This window comes from Marmota flaviventris, chromosome 13 (assembly GCF_047511675.1).
Source record: "Marmota flaviventris isolate mMarFla1 chromosome 13, mMarFla1.hap1, whole genome shotgun sequence".
Lineage (NCBI taxonomy): Eukaryota > Metazoa > Chordata > Mammalia > Rodentia > Sciuridae > Marmota > Marmota flaviventris.
In genome coordinates this window covers 59113408-59130099 of record NC_092510.1, presented here as the reverse complement: position 1 = coordinate 59130099, position 16692 = coordinate 59113408, and positions in this window count along the sequence as shown.

The following is a 16692-nucleotide window of genomic DNA, read 5'->3' as shown; positions in this document are numbered from 1 at the left end:
TTTACCTGCAAATGCCATGATTTTATTCTTTTTTATTGCTGAGTAAAATTCCATTGTGTATATATGCCACATTTTTCTATCCATTCATTCACTGAAGGACATCTTTGTTGGCTCCACAGGAGGCTGACTCATAGTGGGGTAGGGAGGGGGACATGAGAGGAATAGATGAATTCTAGATAGGGCAGAGGGGTGGGAGAGTAAAGGAGGGGAGTAGGGGGTTAAGAAGGATGGTGGAATGTGATAGACATCATTATCCAAAGTACATATATGAAGACACGAATTGGTGTGAATATTTTACATACAACCAGAGATATGAAAAATCGTGCTGTACATGTGTAATAAGAATTGTAATGTATTCTGCTTGCATTTATTTTTTCAAAAATCAATAAAAAAGTGAAAAACAGAACAACTGTATGAATAAGGGGAGAGTTGGGCATTTTGTATACACAATGGGATGTTAAAACACAAAACACCATATCCCCAAAATGCTAGCAACACAATACACTGTACAGAATTGGCTACAACCAATATGTGCAACTTATTGGGAACTGTGGATCAGTACTGCTGCCCAATTGAACCACAAATTACTAACCTGGGAAAAGATCAAACTCCAAAATTAAAAGTGTGATTTCTATTGACTACATGTGACTTTTGTACAATTGTAAAGTTGAAAAAATATTAAGTACAACCATTGTAGGTCAGAGACCATCTATATAAGTTCATTGTTCTAAAGTAAATCAAACAAAGTGATTCCCGGGATTAAAGTAGAAGCTTTCAATTGGCAAAAATGAACAATTTGAAAACTGTGAATTTTCTATTTTCATAATTCCTAAAACCATAATTCCTTGCCACCTTAAATTGAGATCACCATATATTTAATAGTATGTGAATAATACAAAGGTTCTTTTTCTATATAAATGGACAATAAAGTCTTTATTTAAAAAGCCATATTTTTTGAATTTACTGAAATCTAAGAGAATAATTTTTTTTTTTAAAATTACTTTCAGATATTTGCATTGAAAGAGAAATGGAGCTTGGGTGTGTATTAGTCTTCCAATCCACTAGACTTTGTTTTCCTTCAACTTCTCCCCTTTTCCCAGTTATTGAGTTTCCAATAACCCTGGTTTTTCCTGGATCATTTGTGACTTTCTTTAGGGTAGCTCTCTGAACAATGATAGTCTTGATATTTGCTCTCAACTTTTCTTATTAAAGAGGTTTATAGGTAGATAATGCTTTATTTTTATGCATGATGTCATTATTTGGAAACCATCCCAGAGGCTAGGTATATACAGTGGATGAAACTGTCACTGTGGTTGGTGGGATGTTGGGATAGTATCTGGTATATTATCCTGCTGGACCTATGGATCTTTTGCTTCCAGTAATGGTACTCATTTATTCACTGTCATCATCCTCAATCCATTATCCAAAAATAAGCCAAAGTAAATTTTAGAAAAAAAATTTAAAATGACCTAAATGTTTCAGTTGATCTGATCTCTACTTGCCACATGAGATTCACTCTATGCCCTTCTCCCTCCTTCTTTCAAACCAGTTCTTCTGTCTTCAACTTGTTACTTCTCAATTTACTGCAACATCTTTTCCTTCAAGTCTCAGTATCATCAAAACAGAGAATATCCTGAGTGTGACTTCAAGTCAGGTATCACTGATAAAATTTGGATGGATTTCCTTTGTTTTCCCTCATTAAAATTACCAAAATGAATAGTCATTTACTGTTAGCTCCATTTTTTAAAACTAATAGCTTAATTTACTGGACTATATACTCCCTGAACACAGATACTTTATTTATCTTATCACCATTGTGCCTTGAACATAAATGATCAATACATAGTTGTAGAATAAATGAATAAATTAATGAAACCATATGTTGCCACTGTAAAAGATAAAGCACCTCAGTGTTCATTGTAGAGAAAAAAGGATTTTTACCTTGGGGCCAGGATAATTTACGAGAAATTTTCAAATAATTATAAGTCACACTACCAATATCCTATATACATTAGGGAAAATTGGTATCTAAAGCAACAGATAAAAATCAAAACTGAGAAGCTGACCAGCATTTTGATGAGGCATATATTTGCATGCATTTTACATTTCATAAAATATAACCTAAGGTATAAACTATGTCCCCAAAAATGATTACAGTCCAAATAAATTGCATATTTACATACATTTAAATATCATGAAAATTGACCAATTTTGTACATTTCTAGGTTTCTAAAAGTTGTTACATGGTGAATTTCAACTTAGTACTCCAATAAGTAACAAATGGAACTTTTCTGCATGATAAAGTAACAACAGGAACCAAGGACTAATACATTCTCTACAGGATATCTACCATAAAGATCATATATATGTAAATCCTTGAGGAAACGTTATTATCTGTTCTAGAGGGAGTCAACTGTTGTCCACAATTTTATGTTTAAAATTTGATAGAATCTATTTTAGGTGAATAAAAATAAAAAAATTGAAGCTAATATAGACAAAAATAATTTTTAAAAAGACTGTCATTCAATTTAATATGAAAAAGTTATGATCTGCTATGTCCTTCAGTATGACACACTAGGTACTCAACTGATCCTCCTAGTGAATAACACCCCACACCACCCCCCCACACACAGCTATGCACAAATACCAAGCACAGACACATATATATTTTTTGCCTTAGAAGAATTTGAGTTGTCAAGAAGTCAATGATAACTATAATGTACACACACACACACACACACACACTCAAAAAGGAAAACCCTTTTGAAGTTTGACCTTACCTTGAGATCATGATAAATCAGAAATTCAGTTTTCAGGTCCTTATAGGATTTGAGAGATAACTGAGGCCCGGGTCCATTCACTCAAGTTGCACAGCTTAATAGAAGGTACTTCTGTTAAATAAAGGATATCTACAGTCTATCCCCTTATTGTAAGATACAATAAGTTCCCTTTCCACCATACAAGAGGGAACAATGTCATTATAGCTTCTCACTTCTGATATTGAATTCTATGTGTCAACTTGACTGGGTTGCAGGGTATCTACTTTTTAGTTAAACATTACTCTTGGTGTCTCTGTGAAAATGTTTCTGATTGAGATTAATATTGTCAATCTATAAACATTCACTAAAACTTACTGAGTTCCCATTTTGGATGGGCCAGGATTCATCTGATCTGTTGAAAGCTAATTAGAACAAAAGTCCAAGGAAGGCCATCAGTCTTCTCTTGAACTCAGACTAGAACTTACCTATCAGTTCTCCTGGTCTTCAGGCCTTAGCACAGAGGAGACCATATCACTGGCTCTCCTGGATCTCTAGTTTGCAGAGAGTAGGTTATGGGATTTCACAGACTCAGTATCTCATGAGCCAAATGTATGCATGTGTGTTTGTGTGTATATATATATATGGGTTCTCTAGAAAAACATAACCAATAATATATATCTCCATTATTGGTTGTGTTTTTCTGGAGAACCCTAATTAATGTACCAATAATCTTGAAATAAAAGATTAGGTGCAAATAGTTTAATTGCACTCTTTAATTGGGTTGTGATCACAGAAGGACAAGAGATAAAACAAGAGATTAAATGAGAAAAGCAGGCTGGCATGGTGACACATACCTGGAATCTCAGCAATTTGAGATAGTGAAGCAGGAGGATCACAAGTTTGGGAAAAGTCTTGGAAACTTAGCAAGACCTTGTCTTAAAATAAAAAATAAAATAAAATAAAAAATAAAAAGCTGGATATGTTAGTTCAGTGGAAGAGTACCTGTGGGTATAATTGCAGTGCCAGGAGAAAGAAAAGAGAAAGAGCAGGATAGAGAAAAGCAAATCAAGGAAGAGAAAAGCCAATAAAGCAGACATTAATAAGCAATCGTGTGCAAGTGGGCTCACTCACAGCAGTAACCTTTGAAACATGCCTCAAAACTATCTTAACTTATGAAAAAAAAGGGTGTGAAATCAATCTGTTGTCTCCCATTACTTATTGGAGAATTGTTCTTGCATATTAACTTCCTCACAATAATAGGGTTTCCTGCCTAAGTCCCAGCCCACTCTCATGGTTCTGGAGAAAGCCTTCATACAGAAACAAGAGGAACCTTGGTAATTTAGTTAGGAAACATCCAACTGAGGGAAGCTATTTACCTGTAGTTGCAGGTGAACTCAGTTGGGCCAAGGGTATATGTAGTGGATCATAAACACAAAATTAGTCAAGTGCTTTCTATTATTTTGTAATAATCTATTACAAAAATTCTTCCTGCAGATAATAAACCTCTTGCCAAATACCACATGTTCAAATATGAAGACTGAATTAAAAGAAAAGTGGTTTCAGGAAAACTGTCAAAACAAAAGGATAGAGATACAATGAACAGGTGCTAGGAAAATAAAGATTTTTATAGCCAGAATATGAAAGCAATGGGTTTAACTTATTTTTAAAAAATAAAGAAGGATGTCAAGCAGGAAAAAAGCATAATAGAATAACATAAGTAACCAAGAAAATTTGAAAATGGGCCAAATATTTCCAAATATAAAAACATTAAAATAAATAAAAATTAGAAGATCAAGGACAGTTTCAGACCAAAATACAATAACAGAAATTAACTTACTCTGAATCAACCATAAAACAGTAAATATGTGTGAAACAACTGTTAGCAGGATAACAGGCAGTAAAGGACACTGATCCTTGAGAGATAAATAACAAGAACTCCATGGTTGTTCTGCTTGGTGCCTTGTGATAATTTTTTATCCATAGTACACAGAAGGGGTACACAGGGAAGATAAGAGAATCCTGGACAACTCACTGGATTGAGGAGAAGTGTTTGTATGTGGGAAGACACAGAAAGCTCTAAAGATAGAGTACTTGAGAAGAGAAAGTTACACAGAGAGACAACTCTGAAAATTAGTGACTGTTAAAAGGTGGAAAAAAGATGCATCCAGCAAAGAAAGAAAAGTATGTAGCCTTATTAATATCACAAAAATAATCCCCAAAGTAAAAATCAGGAAATAGAGAAAGTCAATATAAAATGATAAAAGTTTCAATTTTCAGGAAGGCTTTATAAGATTAAACTTCCATATACCCAATAACATGTATTAAAATAAACAAAATTTATGAAATTATAAGAATAGAAAAAAAATACACTCATGTAAAAGAAAATTATATTTGAAAAGCAAAACTTATTTTAGGATGTTGAAGTTTTTAACAATAAAAATATTTAACCCAGTAAGCATTTGAAACTACATCCCAAAGTAGATTTAACATGATTTTAAGTACAAATGGAATATTTATAGAAAGTGATCATGCATCATATTTTCACACCATAAAACAAAAAAATATTGAAGTGTTCAAATCATTCAGAAAAGTTCTTTCACTAAAGTGACTAATTTAACATGTAGTAAAAAGATAATGATTAATGATTAATAGTTTAAATATATCCCCTGAAATATTGGTGGTTCAAGGAAGATATCACATTGAAGTTAGTTAGGACTAGATGGGAACAAAATTTAAAAAAATATTAGAACCAGATGATAAAATGCAAATATATCAAACTTTGTGAAATAATTTTTATAGAAAAAAGATTTAATAAAGGTGATGATCAGAGCCAAAATATAGGCCTCTAGGGAAAAGAATAATGCTGACAAAACCCAAGAAAATTGATCAAGTATTAAAATAGGCACAAGAAAATAAATACTAATCAGTAATGAAAGGAGGCACATACCTACAAATTATGAGGGCACTAAAAGGATAAAAAAGATGCATCTTTATGCCAATACTTTTGGACAGTTTGATGAAATTGCAAACATTCAGAAAAAGTTGTAACTTTAAAATTTTAACTGGAAAAATATGCATACTTAGAGACTTGAATGACCATTAAAGAAAGATCAATTGACTCCTAATTAAAAAAAAAAAAACTGTTTAAAATGCTTTTTGGTAATAGATTTGTAAGTGATGTCTCAGGGGAGAGTAATGTCCCTAAAATTAGAAAGACAGGTAAATACAGAGAATGACAACCTATCCAAACTAGAAATCATGAACAAACCCTCTACAGGAACTAGTACTGGACAGAAAATCTTGACTGTAATTGATAATTGCTGCAGGCTCAAGGTGACTAGATCTGAGAAGTGAAAATCCCAGGGACCCCAGTCATCAGGGATCACTCTGGTTTTATGAATTTGACTTCCTGGAATCCTTTTCACAGTGAACGTCAGAGAAAAGTTTCCACATGCTTCTATCAGAAAAAAAGGGAAAAGGAACCATTCTGGAATACCCCAGAGCATTCTGTTATTAATAAGTCTACTTGAAGAGAAACTGTTCAACTAGAGCCTAACCCACAGTGATTTTATCATAACCTAATTGACATGAGGAAAGGAAAATACCCGACTCCACCTCTTTCCACCTGGGTCTTTCACTCAGTGTCTGATATTAACTTGTGGAAATTTTCAATCATTCTTCTTTCAAATATTTATTCTATTCTTCCTGTTATGTCATCTCCTTTTAATATTCATACTATGAGTATGTCACAAGTTTGTATTTATTTATAGATCTTGGTTTCCACCTATGCTGAGAGTCACTTGTAAATTTCATAGGACAAATGTAGGGAATGATTTGGACCTAATCATAGAACTATAGAATGCTTCTCCTCCCACCACCAACTTACCACCACCTTACTAAAGGCTGTTTACCACAGTTTCTTCTACCCAGTACAGTAGTATCCTCTTGGCCAGGGGTACACTTCACAACAACAATGGATGGCTGCAACTTCAGACACCATCCAACACTATAGACAAGCTCTATGATACCATGTTAATCATTATGATCACCTTGAAGGTTACTAAGAGACTAATGGACAGGTAGCATGTAAGGTGTGAATTACCAAAACAAGGAGATGGCCCTAAGAGGGACAGCGAAAGATTTCATTGTATTACTCAGAATCATACTCAATTTAAAATCTATGAATTATTTATCCCTGAAAATTTTAATTTAATACATGCAGACAATAGTTAACCATGGGTACCTAAAATTGCAGAAAGTGAGACCATGGATAAGGGAAGACTACTTAAAGCATGCCTGGTTAGGGAAAATTACAATTCATAATAAAGGGCAAAATACACAGTTTAAAGAGACAAAGCATGAGAATCAGACTCAGATCTAGAAGTAACACTGGAGGTGTCAGACCAGAACTTTAAAGGACTGTGACTAATATGCTGAGGATTCTAGAGGACAAAGTTGACAGCAAAAAGAAAGAAAAGCAGCATGAGCAGAGAGACAGAAGTGAATTTGAAGAAAAAAATAATAATGATAAGAAATAAATGTAACAGAAATGATGAATGCCTTTAATGGCCCTATGGTAGACTAGAGAGGACTGATGGAAAAAAAATGAAACTGAAAATATTGCAAAAGAACCTTCAGAGATTGAAAAGAAAAAAAGGTAAAAGAAAACAAATAGGAATACCCAAGACCTGTGAACAAATATAAACATGTGACATATTCATAATGGGAATAAAAAGGAGAAAAAAATAGCAGGAGAAATTGAATAAATATTTAAAGAATAATGATGGAAACTTTCCACAATTTAATATCAGACACAAAGCCACAGATTCAGGAAGTTCAGAAAATACCAAGCAGAAAAACTGTATAAATAAATAAATAAATAAACAAATAAATAAATAATAAACCTAATTCTAACAAAAAAACAAGTAAGAAGATGGCCATAGAACTAGCAACAGTCTATAGATTCATTGCAAACCCCATCAAAATACTGATGATATTCACAGAAATAGAAAAAAAAAATAGTCCTAAAATTCATAAGGAATTAAAAAAGACCCAGAATATCCCAAACAATATTGAGCAATAAGAGTGATGCTAAAGGTATCACAATACCTGATCTCAAATTATACTACAGAGCTATAGTAATAATAACAGCATGTTACTGGTATTTAAACTGATATGAAGACCCAAGGAATAGAATATAAGACAGAGAGACAAATCCACATAGAAATTGCCATCTGATCATTGATAAATATGCCAAAAACATACATTACAAAAAAGATAGTCTTTTTAACAATTGGTGATGAAAAAAAATGAAATCTACATGCATAGATAGAATAATGAGACTAAATTTCTATATCTTACACTGAAAAAAAATCAACTCAAAGTTGATCAAAAACCAAATAAACAGACCAGAAACACTGCTAGTGCTAGAAGAAAACATAGGGCCAAGGAGCCAACAGATTGGCACAGGAACTGCCTTTCTTAACAAGACTCCTACAGCTCAAGAACTATAACAAAGAATCAATAAGTGGATGGCATCAAATTAAAATACTTTTTCACAATAATGGAAAGAAGAGTGTGAAGAGAGAGCCTTCAGAATGGCATAAAATTTTTGCCAGTTCCTTTCTGAAAGATTAATATCCAGAATATATATAGAACTCAAAAAATTTAGCACCAGATGAGCATATAAATAATTCAATAAATGGACAACATATCTAAATAAACATTTTTCAAAACAAGAAATACAAATGGCCATCATAGTAAAAAAAATGTTCAGCATCCTTAACAATTATGGAAATGCAAATCAAAACTACACTGAGAATTCATCTCACTCCAGTTGGAATTGTAATCATCAAGAACACAAATACTGTGTGTGTGTGTGTGTGTGTATTACTAATTAAAGTAATAATAGAAAGAAGATATGTAGAGTAAAACAAGTGTATTGTGGTGGGGGGAGGCAAGGGAAATGGAAGCTAAAAGAGAATGAGATTGATGAAATTAAAAATGTCCTTATACAAATATGGCATAACAAATCCCACTATCATATATAATTATAATGCACCAATTAAAAAATACATCAGGGCTAGGGATACATTCAGAGTTCAGTGGTAGAGTACTTACAAAGGATGCAGGAAGAATTGTGTTAAATTCTCAGCACCAAGGGGATATGGAGATATATATATATATATATATATATATATATATATATATATATATATCTTAAACAGATATCACTAAGGGTAAGAAGGCAATATGAAAAGTCCATATAGTATACAATTACAACTATATGAATTCTAGGAAAGACAAAAACTATACACAGTAAAACACAGTCTTTTATTTGCCAGGGGGAATAAATATCTTTGTATATTTTTCTAAAGCCATAGGATTTATAAACCTGGATTAAATCTTAATGTAAACTATGAAATTTTGGTGATGATGTGTTTATATATGCTCATCATTTTTAACAAATATACCTCACTGTGTTAGTTAGCATTCCATCAGTATGAACAAAATACCTGACAAGAATAACCTAAAGAAGGAGGTGTTTATTTTGGCTCATGGTTTTGGAGGTTTCAGTCCATTGTTGTCTCACTCCAAGGCAAAAACTTCATGGCAAAGGGTATGGAAGTAGAAAGTTTTCCAGCTCATGGAGCTGAGAAGCAGAAAGGTGGTGGTGGTGGGTGGCTGGGGACAAGATAAACCCTTCCACAGGATGTCCACAGTGAACTACTTTCTCTGAATAAATCCTACTTCCCCCAAATCCACTCAAATTATTAATCCATCAAATGGATTAATATATTAATTAGGCTAGAACGCTCATGATCCAATATCTTCCTGAAAGCCTCAACTCTGAATGTTAATGCATTCAGAACTATGTTATCAACACATGAGCTTGGAGAATACTCCAGATTCAAATCCAAAACATAACAGGGGGCTATACTTGCATGCGGTCAGAGGATACACAAAAAAAAAACAACAATGAACAATAACAACAAAAAATCCCTCTATCTTCTGATCAATTTTACTGGGAAACTGAACTGCTCTAAAAATATAGTACATTAAATGAAGACAAGAGTTCATTGCTAACATCATATTCGATAGTGGAAAGCTAAACCAGTTTTCCCAAAGATCATGAGTAATGCAAGGATGTCTACTCTCATCACTTCTATTAAATGAAGAACTGTAAATCCTAGACAGAGCAATTAAGCAAGGAAAATAAATAAGAGAGATCTAAATTGGAAAGAAGAAATAAAATTGTCTCTGGATGCAAATGACATGATTTTATATAAATAGAAAACCTTAAAGACACCATAAAAAGACTGTTATAGATAATAAATGAATTTGGTCAAGTTGCAGGATAAAAAAAATCAACATACAAAAATCATTTGTGCCTTTATATACTAACTATAAGCTATTTCAAAAGAAAATAAGGAATACAATTCAATTTACAAGAGCATCAAGTAGAATAAAATATTTAGGAATAGCATTTAGAAAGCAGGCAAATATATATATGTTAAAAACTACAAAAATGATGAAGGAACAATTGGGATGTATTCAAACTAAAAAGTTTTTTTTCTCAGCAAGAGAAACAATAAGAGAGGTAAATAGGGAGCCTACATCCTGGGAACAAATATTTACCCCTCACACTTCAGATAGAGCTCTAATCTCCAGAGTATAAAAAGAACTCAAAAAATTAAACAAGAAAACAAATAACCCAATCAACAAATGGGCCAAGGATCTGAATAGACACTTCTCAGAGGAGGATAGACAATCAATCAACAAATACAGGAAAAAATGCTCACCATCTCTAGCAATCAGAGAAATACAAATTAAAACCACTCTAAGATACCATCTCACTCCAGTAAGAATGGCACCCATTATGAAGTCAAACAATAACAAGTGCTGGGAGGATGTGGGGAAAAGGGTACACTTGTACATTGATGGTAGTACTGCAAATTGGTTCAGCAAATTTGGAAAACAGTATGGAGATTCCTTGGAAAGCTGGTAATGGAACCACCATTTGACCCAGCTATTCCCCTTATTGGACTATACCCAAAAGACCTAAAAAGAGCATACAACAGGGAAACAGCTACATCAATGTTCATAGCAGCACAATTCACAATAGCTAGACTGTGGAACCAACCCAGATGTCCTTCAATAGATGAATGGATAAAAAAATGTAGCATTTATACACAATGGAATATTACTCTGAACTAAAAAATAACAAAATCATGGCATTTGCAGGGAAATGGATGGCATTAGAGCAGATTATGCTAAGTGAAGCTAGCCAATCCCTAAAAAACAAATGCAGAATGTCTTCTTTGATATAATGGGGTGACTCAAAATAGAGCAGGGAGGAAGAGCATGAGAAGAAGATTACCATTAAATAGGGATGAGAGGTGCTTGGGAATGGGAGAGAGAAGGGGAATTGCAGGGAAGATGGTAGGAGACCTTCATGGTTATGCAAAATTACATATAAGATGGTGTGAGGGGAAAGAAAAAAGAGAAATATGACACAGTAGATTGGGTAGAAAGAGGTGATAGGAGGGGAGGAAAGGGGAGGAGGGGATAGGAAGGGTAGCACAATACAATAGACACTAGTATGGCCCTATGTATAAATGTGGCTGTATAACCAATGTGATCCTGCAATCTGTACATGTGGAAAAATAAGATTATGTACTCCATTTGAATCAAATGTATGATATGTCAAGATCATTGTAATGTTTTGAGCAACTAATAAAAAAATTTTAAAAAAATGATGAAGGAAACTAAAAAAATAGAAATATATCCTGTGTTTATAAATTTCAACATATAATTTTGTAAAAAATGTTAATACTACCCAATTCAATCCATAGAATCATAGAAACCCTATCAAAATCTCAATGGCATTCTGAACAAAAACTAGGAAAAAAGAATAGTCTACAATTCACACACATCAAAATTTAAAAAAATTAGCAAAATCAATATTGAGAGATGAACAAAGATGCAGACATTATAATTCCTGATTTTAAAATATATTACAAAATTACTGTAGTTATAGTATTGTACTGGCAAAAAGACAACTATATTCCAGTGAATATAACAGAAAGTTCAATAAAAAACATATATGTTTAAGTCAACTAATTTTCAATAGGGTGTAAAGAATACACAATGAGCACATAATAGTTCCTCAACAAATTTGTGCTGGGAAAGTAAATATGCACATGCAAAAGAATAAAACTGGAACTTGACCTTCCATCATACACACACACACACACACACACACACACACACAAACGAATTAAAAATTTAAATGTAAAGTATCTGAAGAAAACACAAGAGAAAAGCTTCATGATATTGGATTTGACAATGATTTCATCTATACCAAAAAAAAAAAATATATAGGCATATATAAAGAAATAAATAAAGTAGACCATCAAACTAAAAGCTTCTACATAGGAAGAAAATAAACATCAGAGTGAAAAGGTAACCCATAGGATGGAAGCAAACATTTTCAAACTATACATCTGACAATTATCCAGAATATATAAAGAATTCCTATAATTCATGAACAAAAAATAAATAACCAAAGGCAGAATAGGGGAGGTCACTTTCCTGGCTGCTCTGAGGAGTGAAACAAAGAAAGCAAGCAGAATAGGCAGCTTCTCAGCAAGGTGGGGAAACAAAAAAAAAAAAAAAAAGGAGTGTGTGTGGGGGGGAATTTACTGCAATTTAAAACTGGACATTTGCCGCAGTCTGGCTGGGCACAAAATAACCGAGCTGCCACAAAGCCTTGTAGGTTCAAAACAGGAACTCCTTTATTCTCCGCACTCCCGCGAATGCACGCGGCCTTCTCCTAGGACACACCACACACCAACCGGAAATCCCTCCTCCGGAAATTCCTCCTCCGGCACTTCCCCAACCAATGAGAACTCTCCGGGAATCCCCTGGAGAACTCCAAAGTAGCAGGCCGAGGTGGACAGCAGGGGTCTAATATAGAATTGAATACACAGCATAACCTAACCATTATCATCTAAATGGCTTGCTGGCATCACCTCTCAACCACTCCGTTCTGGCAAAAATGCCATGCGTCATTCCGACTCGGCTATGGCTCTCAGCAGACATTCAAAGCAGACCAGGGACACAGGGGATTGGTATAATAAAATAAGAAAAAAAAATCCCTAATTGCACAGTCATTGCTGTAGCCAGGCTGGAAACTACAGCCAGAGAGGTTCCTCCATGAGCATTGTAAGACTGGAAAAGGCCGCACCACATGACACAGATTACCAAAGAGGTTTCCGCTTTATTACAAAAGGCTGTGTGTTTATATAGGTCTAAGAGAGGTAGCAGGGGCTGAGGTAGATAACAGGTCGCCCGTTTATTGGCAAGCTCTTCCATATGTCAGTTCCGGAGCCCAAGAAGTTAATTCTAATTGGGGCTAAGGCTTCCCACGGGGAGGGTTTGAACATTGGCGCTGGCGGGAACATTTCGTGCCAGTTAAAGAAACAAAGAGGGTAAAGAGGGTCCTTAGAAGCCATGTTGGGGTTTTTTTCTGGGGTGCTGCACTGTTATATGTTTTCCCAACAAGCATAGTAGAGGCATAAGGGGATTAAAGAAACCTGCACTTTGGGGAGGCCCAAGGCCTATCTGGGTAACTAGAGACCAAGGACATTGCCGAACAAACCTGAAACAAACATTGTACCATATCTGTATTCAGGGAAAGAAGCTGACATCTCTCCAGGCAACATGAGGAGGACAAAAGAATGATCCACTTTGCAGCCCCATCACAGGGTCCAGTAGATGAGAAAGCTGATTCCTGGCAAACCTGAGTTTGGCCCAGAATACAGGCCCAGTAAATACACACTGCATGACATAGAATCTGCCTTAATGAAGAGAGGAAAATCAAACATGGAGAGAGTTTTACACAGGTATCAGCTGGTCATGGAAATCCACCTGGCTCTACCTCTCCCCCTCCAATCACTTACAGGACCTGCTAGCATGGAACTCGGAAGGGATGGAGTGGGAGAGATTGTTTGGAGAATGAAAGGGAGCCCAGGAAACATGGATTCTGCAGGTGATGTAGGGGATTAAGAATTGGCTCCCCCACCACACAAGTAGAACCCAGGAAGAACCCTGGGATAAAGTCCTCCAGTGTGGACCAGCAAGTACTGGGTGCTGGAGGTGTGCTGATTTAAAATCTGCAGACCAATTAGCATTCAGCAAAGAGCCTGGAGCCCACTAAGCCTAAACCCTGCCTCCAGAATGCCCCCTGTAGGATTACCTCTCTCACTCCAGCAATTCAGAGGGTGGAGTGTCACACTAGAGAAGACCCCATCTAAAAATTCTCAGAAAGAAGCTGAGAATATTTTGAACTCCACTGGAAAGAATTCTTTAACTTTTCATTGAGATTTCTTTTTCTTTCTCTCTTTCTTTCTTTTAAATTATTTTCCTCTATTTAAATGTGATCTTGATGGTACATGGACATTTATACAGTTTCACCTTTTTTTTCTCATTTCTAGCATTTACAAAGTCACATATTTTACATTTATTATTTTTTTGTGAACTAGGATATTTGATTAGTATATTTATAGTACAGTTTTGTTTTTATTCTTTTATTTTTAATTTTAATTTTTTAAAATTTTTTACTTCATATATATTTTTTCTCCTGTTTCCCTTGATTCTCTCTATTCTTCCACTAACAGCTGATCTCTATTGTTCTCTCTTTTACTCTTCCTTTGATTTTTTAATTCTGTCTTCTCTCCTCCTCCCTCATAATCATCACATTCCATATCACTTCTGTTCTCTCCCAGTCCACCATTTGAAATTGTAAATATTTTTGCAAACTTGCTGTTTTTATTATAGACAATAACTGATCATATCATTTCTGTTTATTGTGATAATTAACATTATATATGTCATAGTAGGAATATGTGGTTTAATGTTGTTTATTTCTTGCATTGGTGGCTTTTATTATTTGTCTCCCTATAAACAGTGAGGTACTGGAAACTTTCAGGAACGCTGTAGAATGGCAGAATCTCCATGGCCTCATTTTTAAAAAATGGATCTCAGCTGATTTCTCAACCCAGACCCACAAACAACATGAAAAAGAAAGGAAACAAATTGCCCAAGCAAACCAAGATACTCCAATAACAGAATCCATTGACACCAGAGTGGAACAAATGTCAGAGAAGTTTAGAATGTACATAGTTAAACTGATCTGCAAAGAAAAGGATGGTATAAAGAATAAAATCAAAGAGAAAATACTGGAAGTGAAAGTTCACTTCAATTAAAGATTCAATAGAAAACATGGCCAACAGACTGGACCACTTGGAAGACGGAATCTCAGGCAGTGAAGACAAAATATATAATCATGAAAATAGAGTTGACTACAGAGAGAAGATGATAAGAATCCATGAATAGAACTTCTAAGAATTATGGGATAATATGGAAAGACCAAATTTAAGATGTATTGGGATTGATGAAAGCACAGAGATATGTACATCTTTTCAATGAAATAATATCAGAAAATATCCTAAATATAAAGAATGAAATGATAAATCATATACAAGAGGCTTATAGGATCCCAAATGTACAAAGTTTCAACAAATCCACATTAAGGCACATTATAATGTGAAAATGCCTAGCACACAGAATAAGGGTAGAATTTTAAAAGCTGTGAGAAAAAAAAGTATCAGATTACATATAGGGGAAAAATTTTTAAAAATGGATCTCAGCTGATTTCTCAACCCAGACCCTCAAAGCTAGGAGGTCCTGGAATAACATGTACCAAGCTCTGAAAAAAATGGATGCCAACCAAGAATCCTATATTAGAAAAATTAAGCTTAAGATTTGAAAATGAAATAAAAATCTTCCATGATAAAAAAAAAATTAAAAGAATTTGCAACCAGAAAGCTTACACTTCAGAATATTCTCAAGAAAATATTCCATAAAGATGAAATGGAAAAAAAATGAAAAGCAGAGAAGTGGGGAACTACAATAAAGGAATAGTCAATCAAAGAAAAACTAATTCAAATTAAAAACCAGAGGAAACAAAAAAACAAAATTACCAGGAATACAAGTCATATCTCAATAATAACCTTGAGCATTAATGGCCTAAACTCATCATTCAAAAGACACTGACTAGCAGGTTGGGTTAAAAAACAACACCCAACAATATGCCGTCTTCAAGAGACTCATCTCATAGGAAAAGACATCCACAGACTAAGGTGAAAGGATGGGAAATAACATATCATTACATGGATCATGTAAACAAGCAAGAGTTTCTATACTCAGATAAAGTGAACTTCAAGCCATAGTTAATCAGAAGGGACAAAGAAGATTTCATACTGCTTAACAAGACAGTAATCATAAATATTTATGCCCCGAACAATGGAGCATCTAAGTACATCAAACAAACCCTTCTCAATTTAAAGAATCAAATAGACCACAGGACAATAATACTGGTTGATTCGAATACACCTCTCTCACTACTGGATAGATCTTCCAAATAATAACTAAACAAAGAAACTACAGAACTAAACAACACACTCAATAATTTAAACTTAACAAACATATATAGAATATTTCGTCCATCAATGAGTGAAGATACTTTCTTCTCAGAAGCACCAAAAATCCTTCTCAAAAATAGACCATATCATACGCCATAAAGCAACTCTTAGCAAATACAAAAAAAAAAAAAAAAATAGAGCTAATAGTCTATTGGAATAAAATTAGAAATCAACAATAGAATAAAAAGTAGAAGCTACTTTAACACCTGGAGACTAAATAATATGCTATTGAATGATGAATGAATAGCATCAGAAATCAGAGATGAAATAAAAAAATATATATTTATAAGTAAATGAGAATAGGCCCAAATTCTCACCATGTCAGCTTAGGAGCTGAATTCCTTAATATGACTCCTAAAGTACAAGAAATAAAATAAAGAATCAAT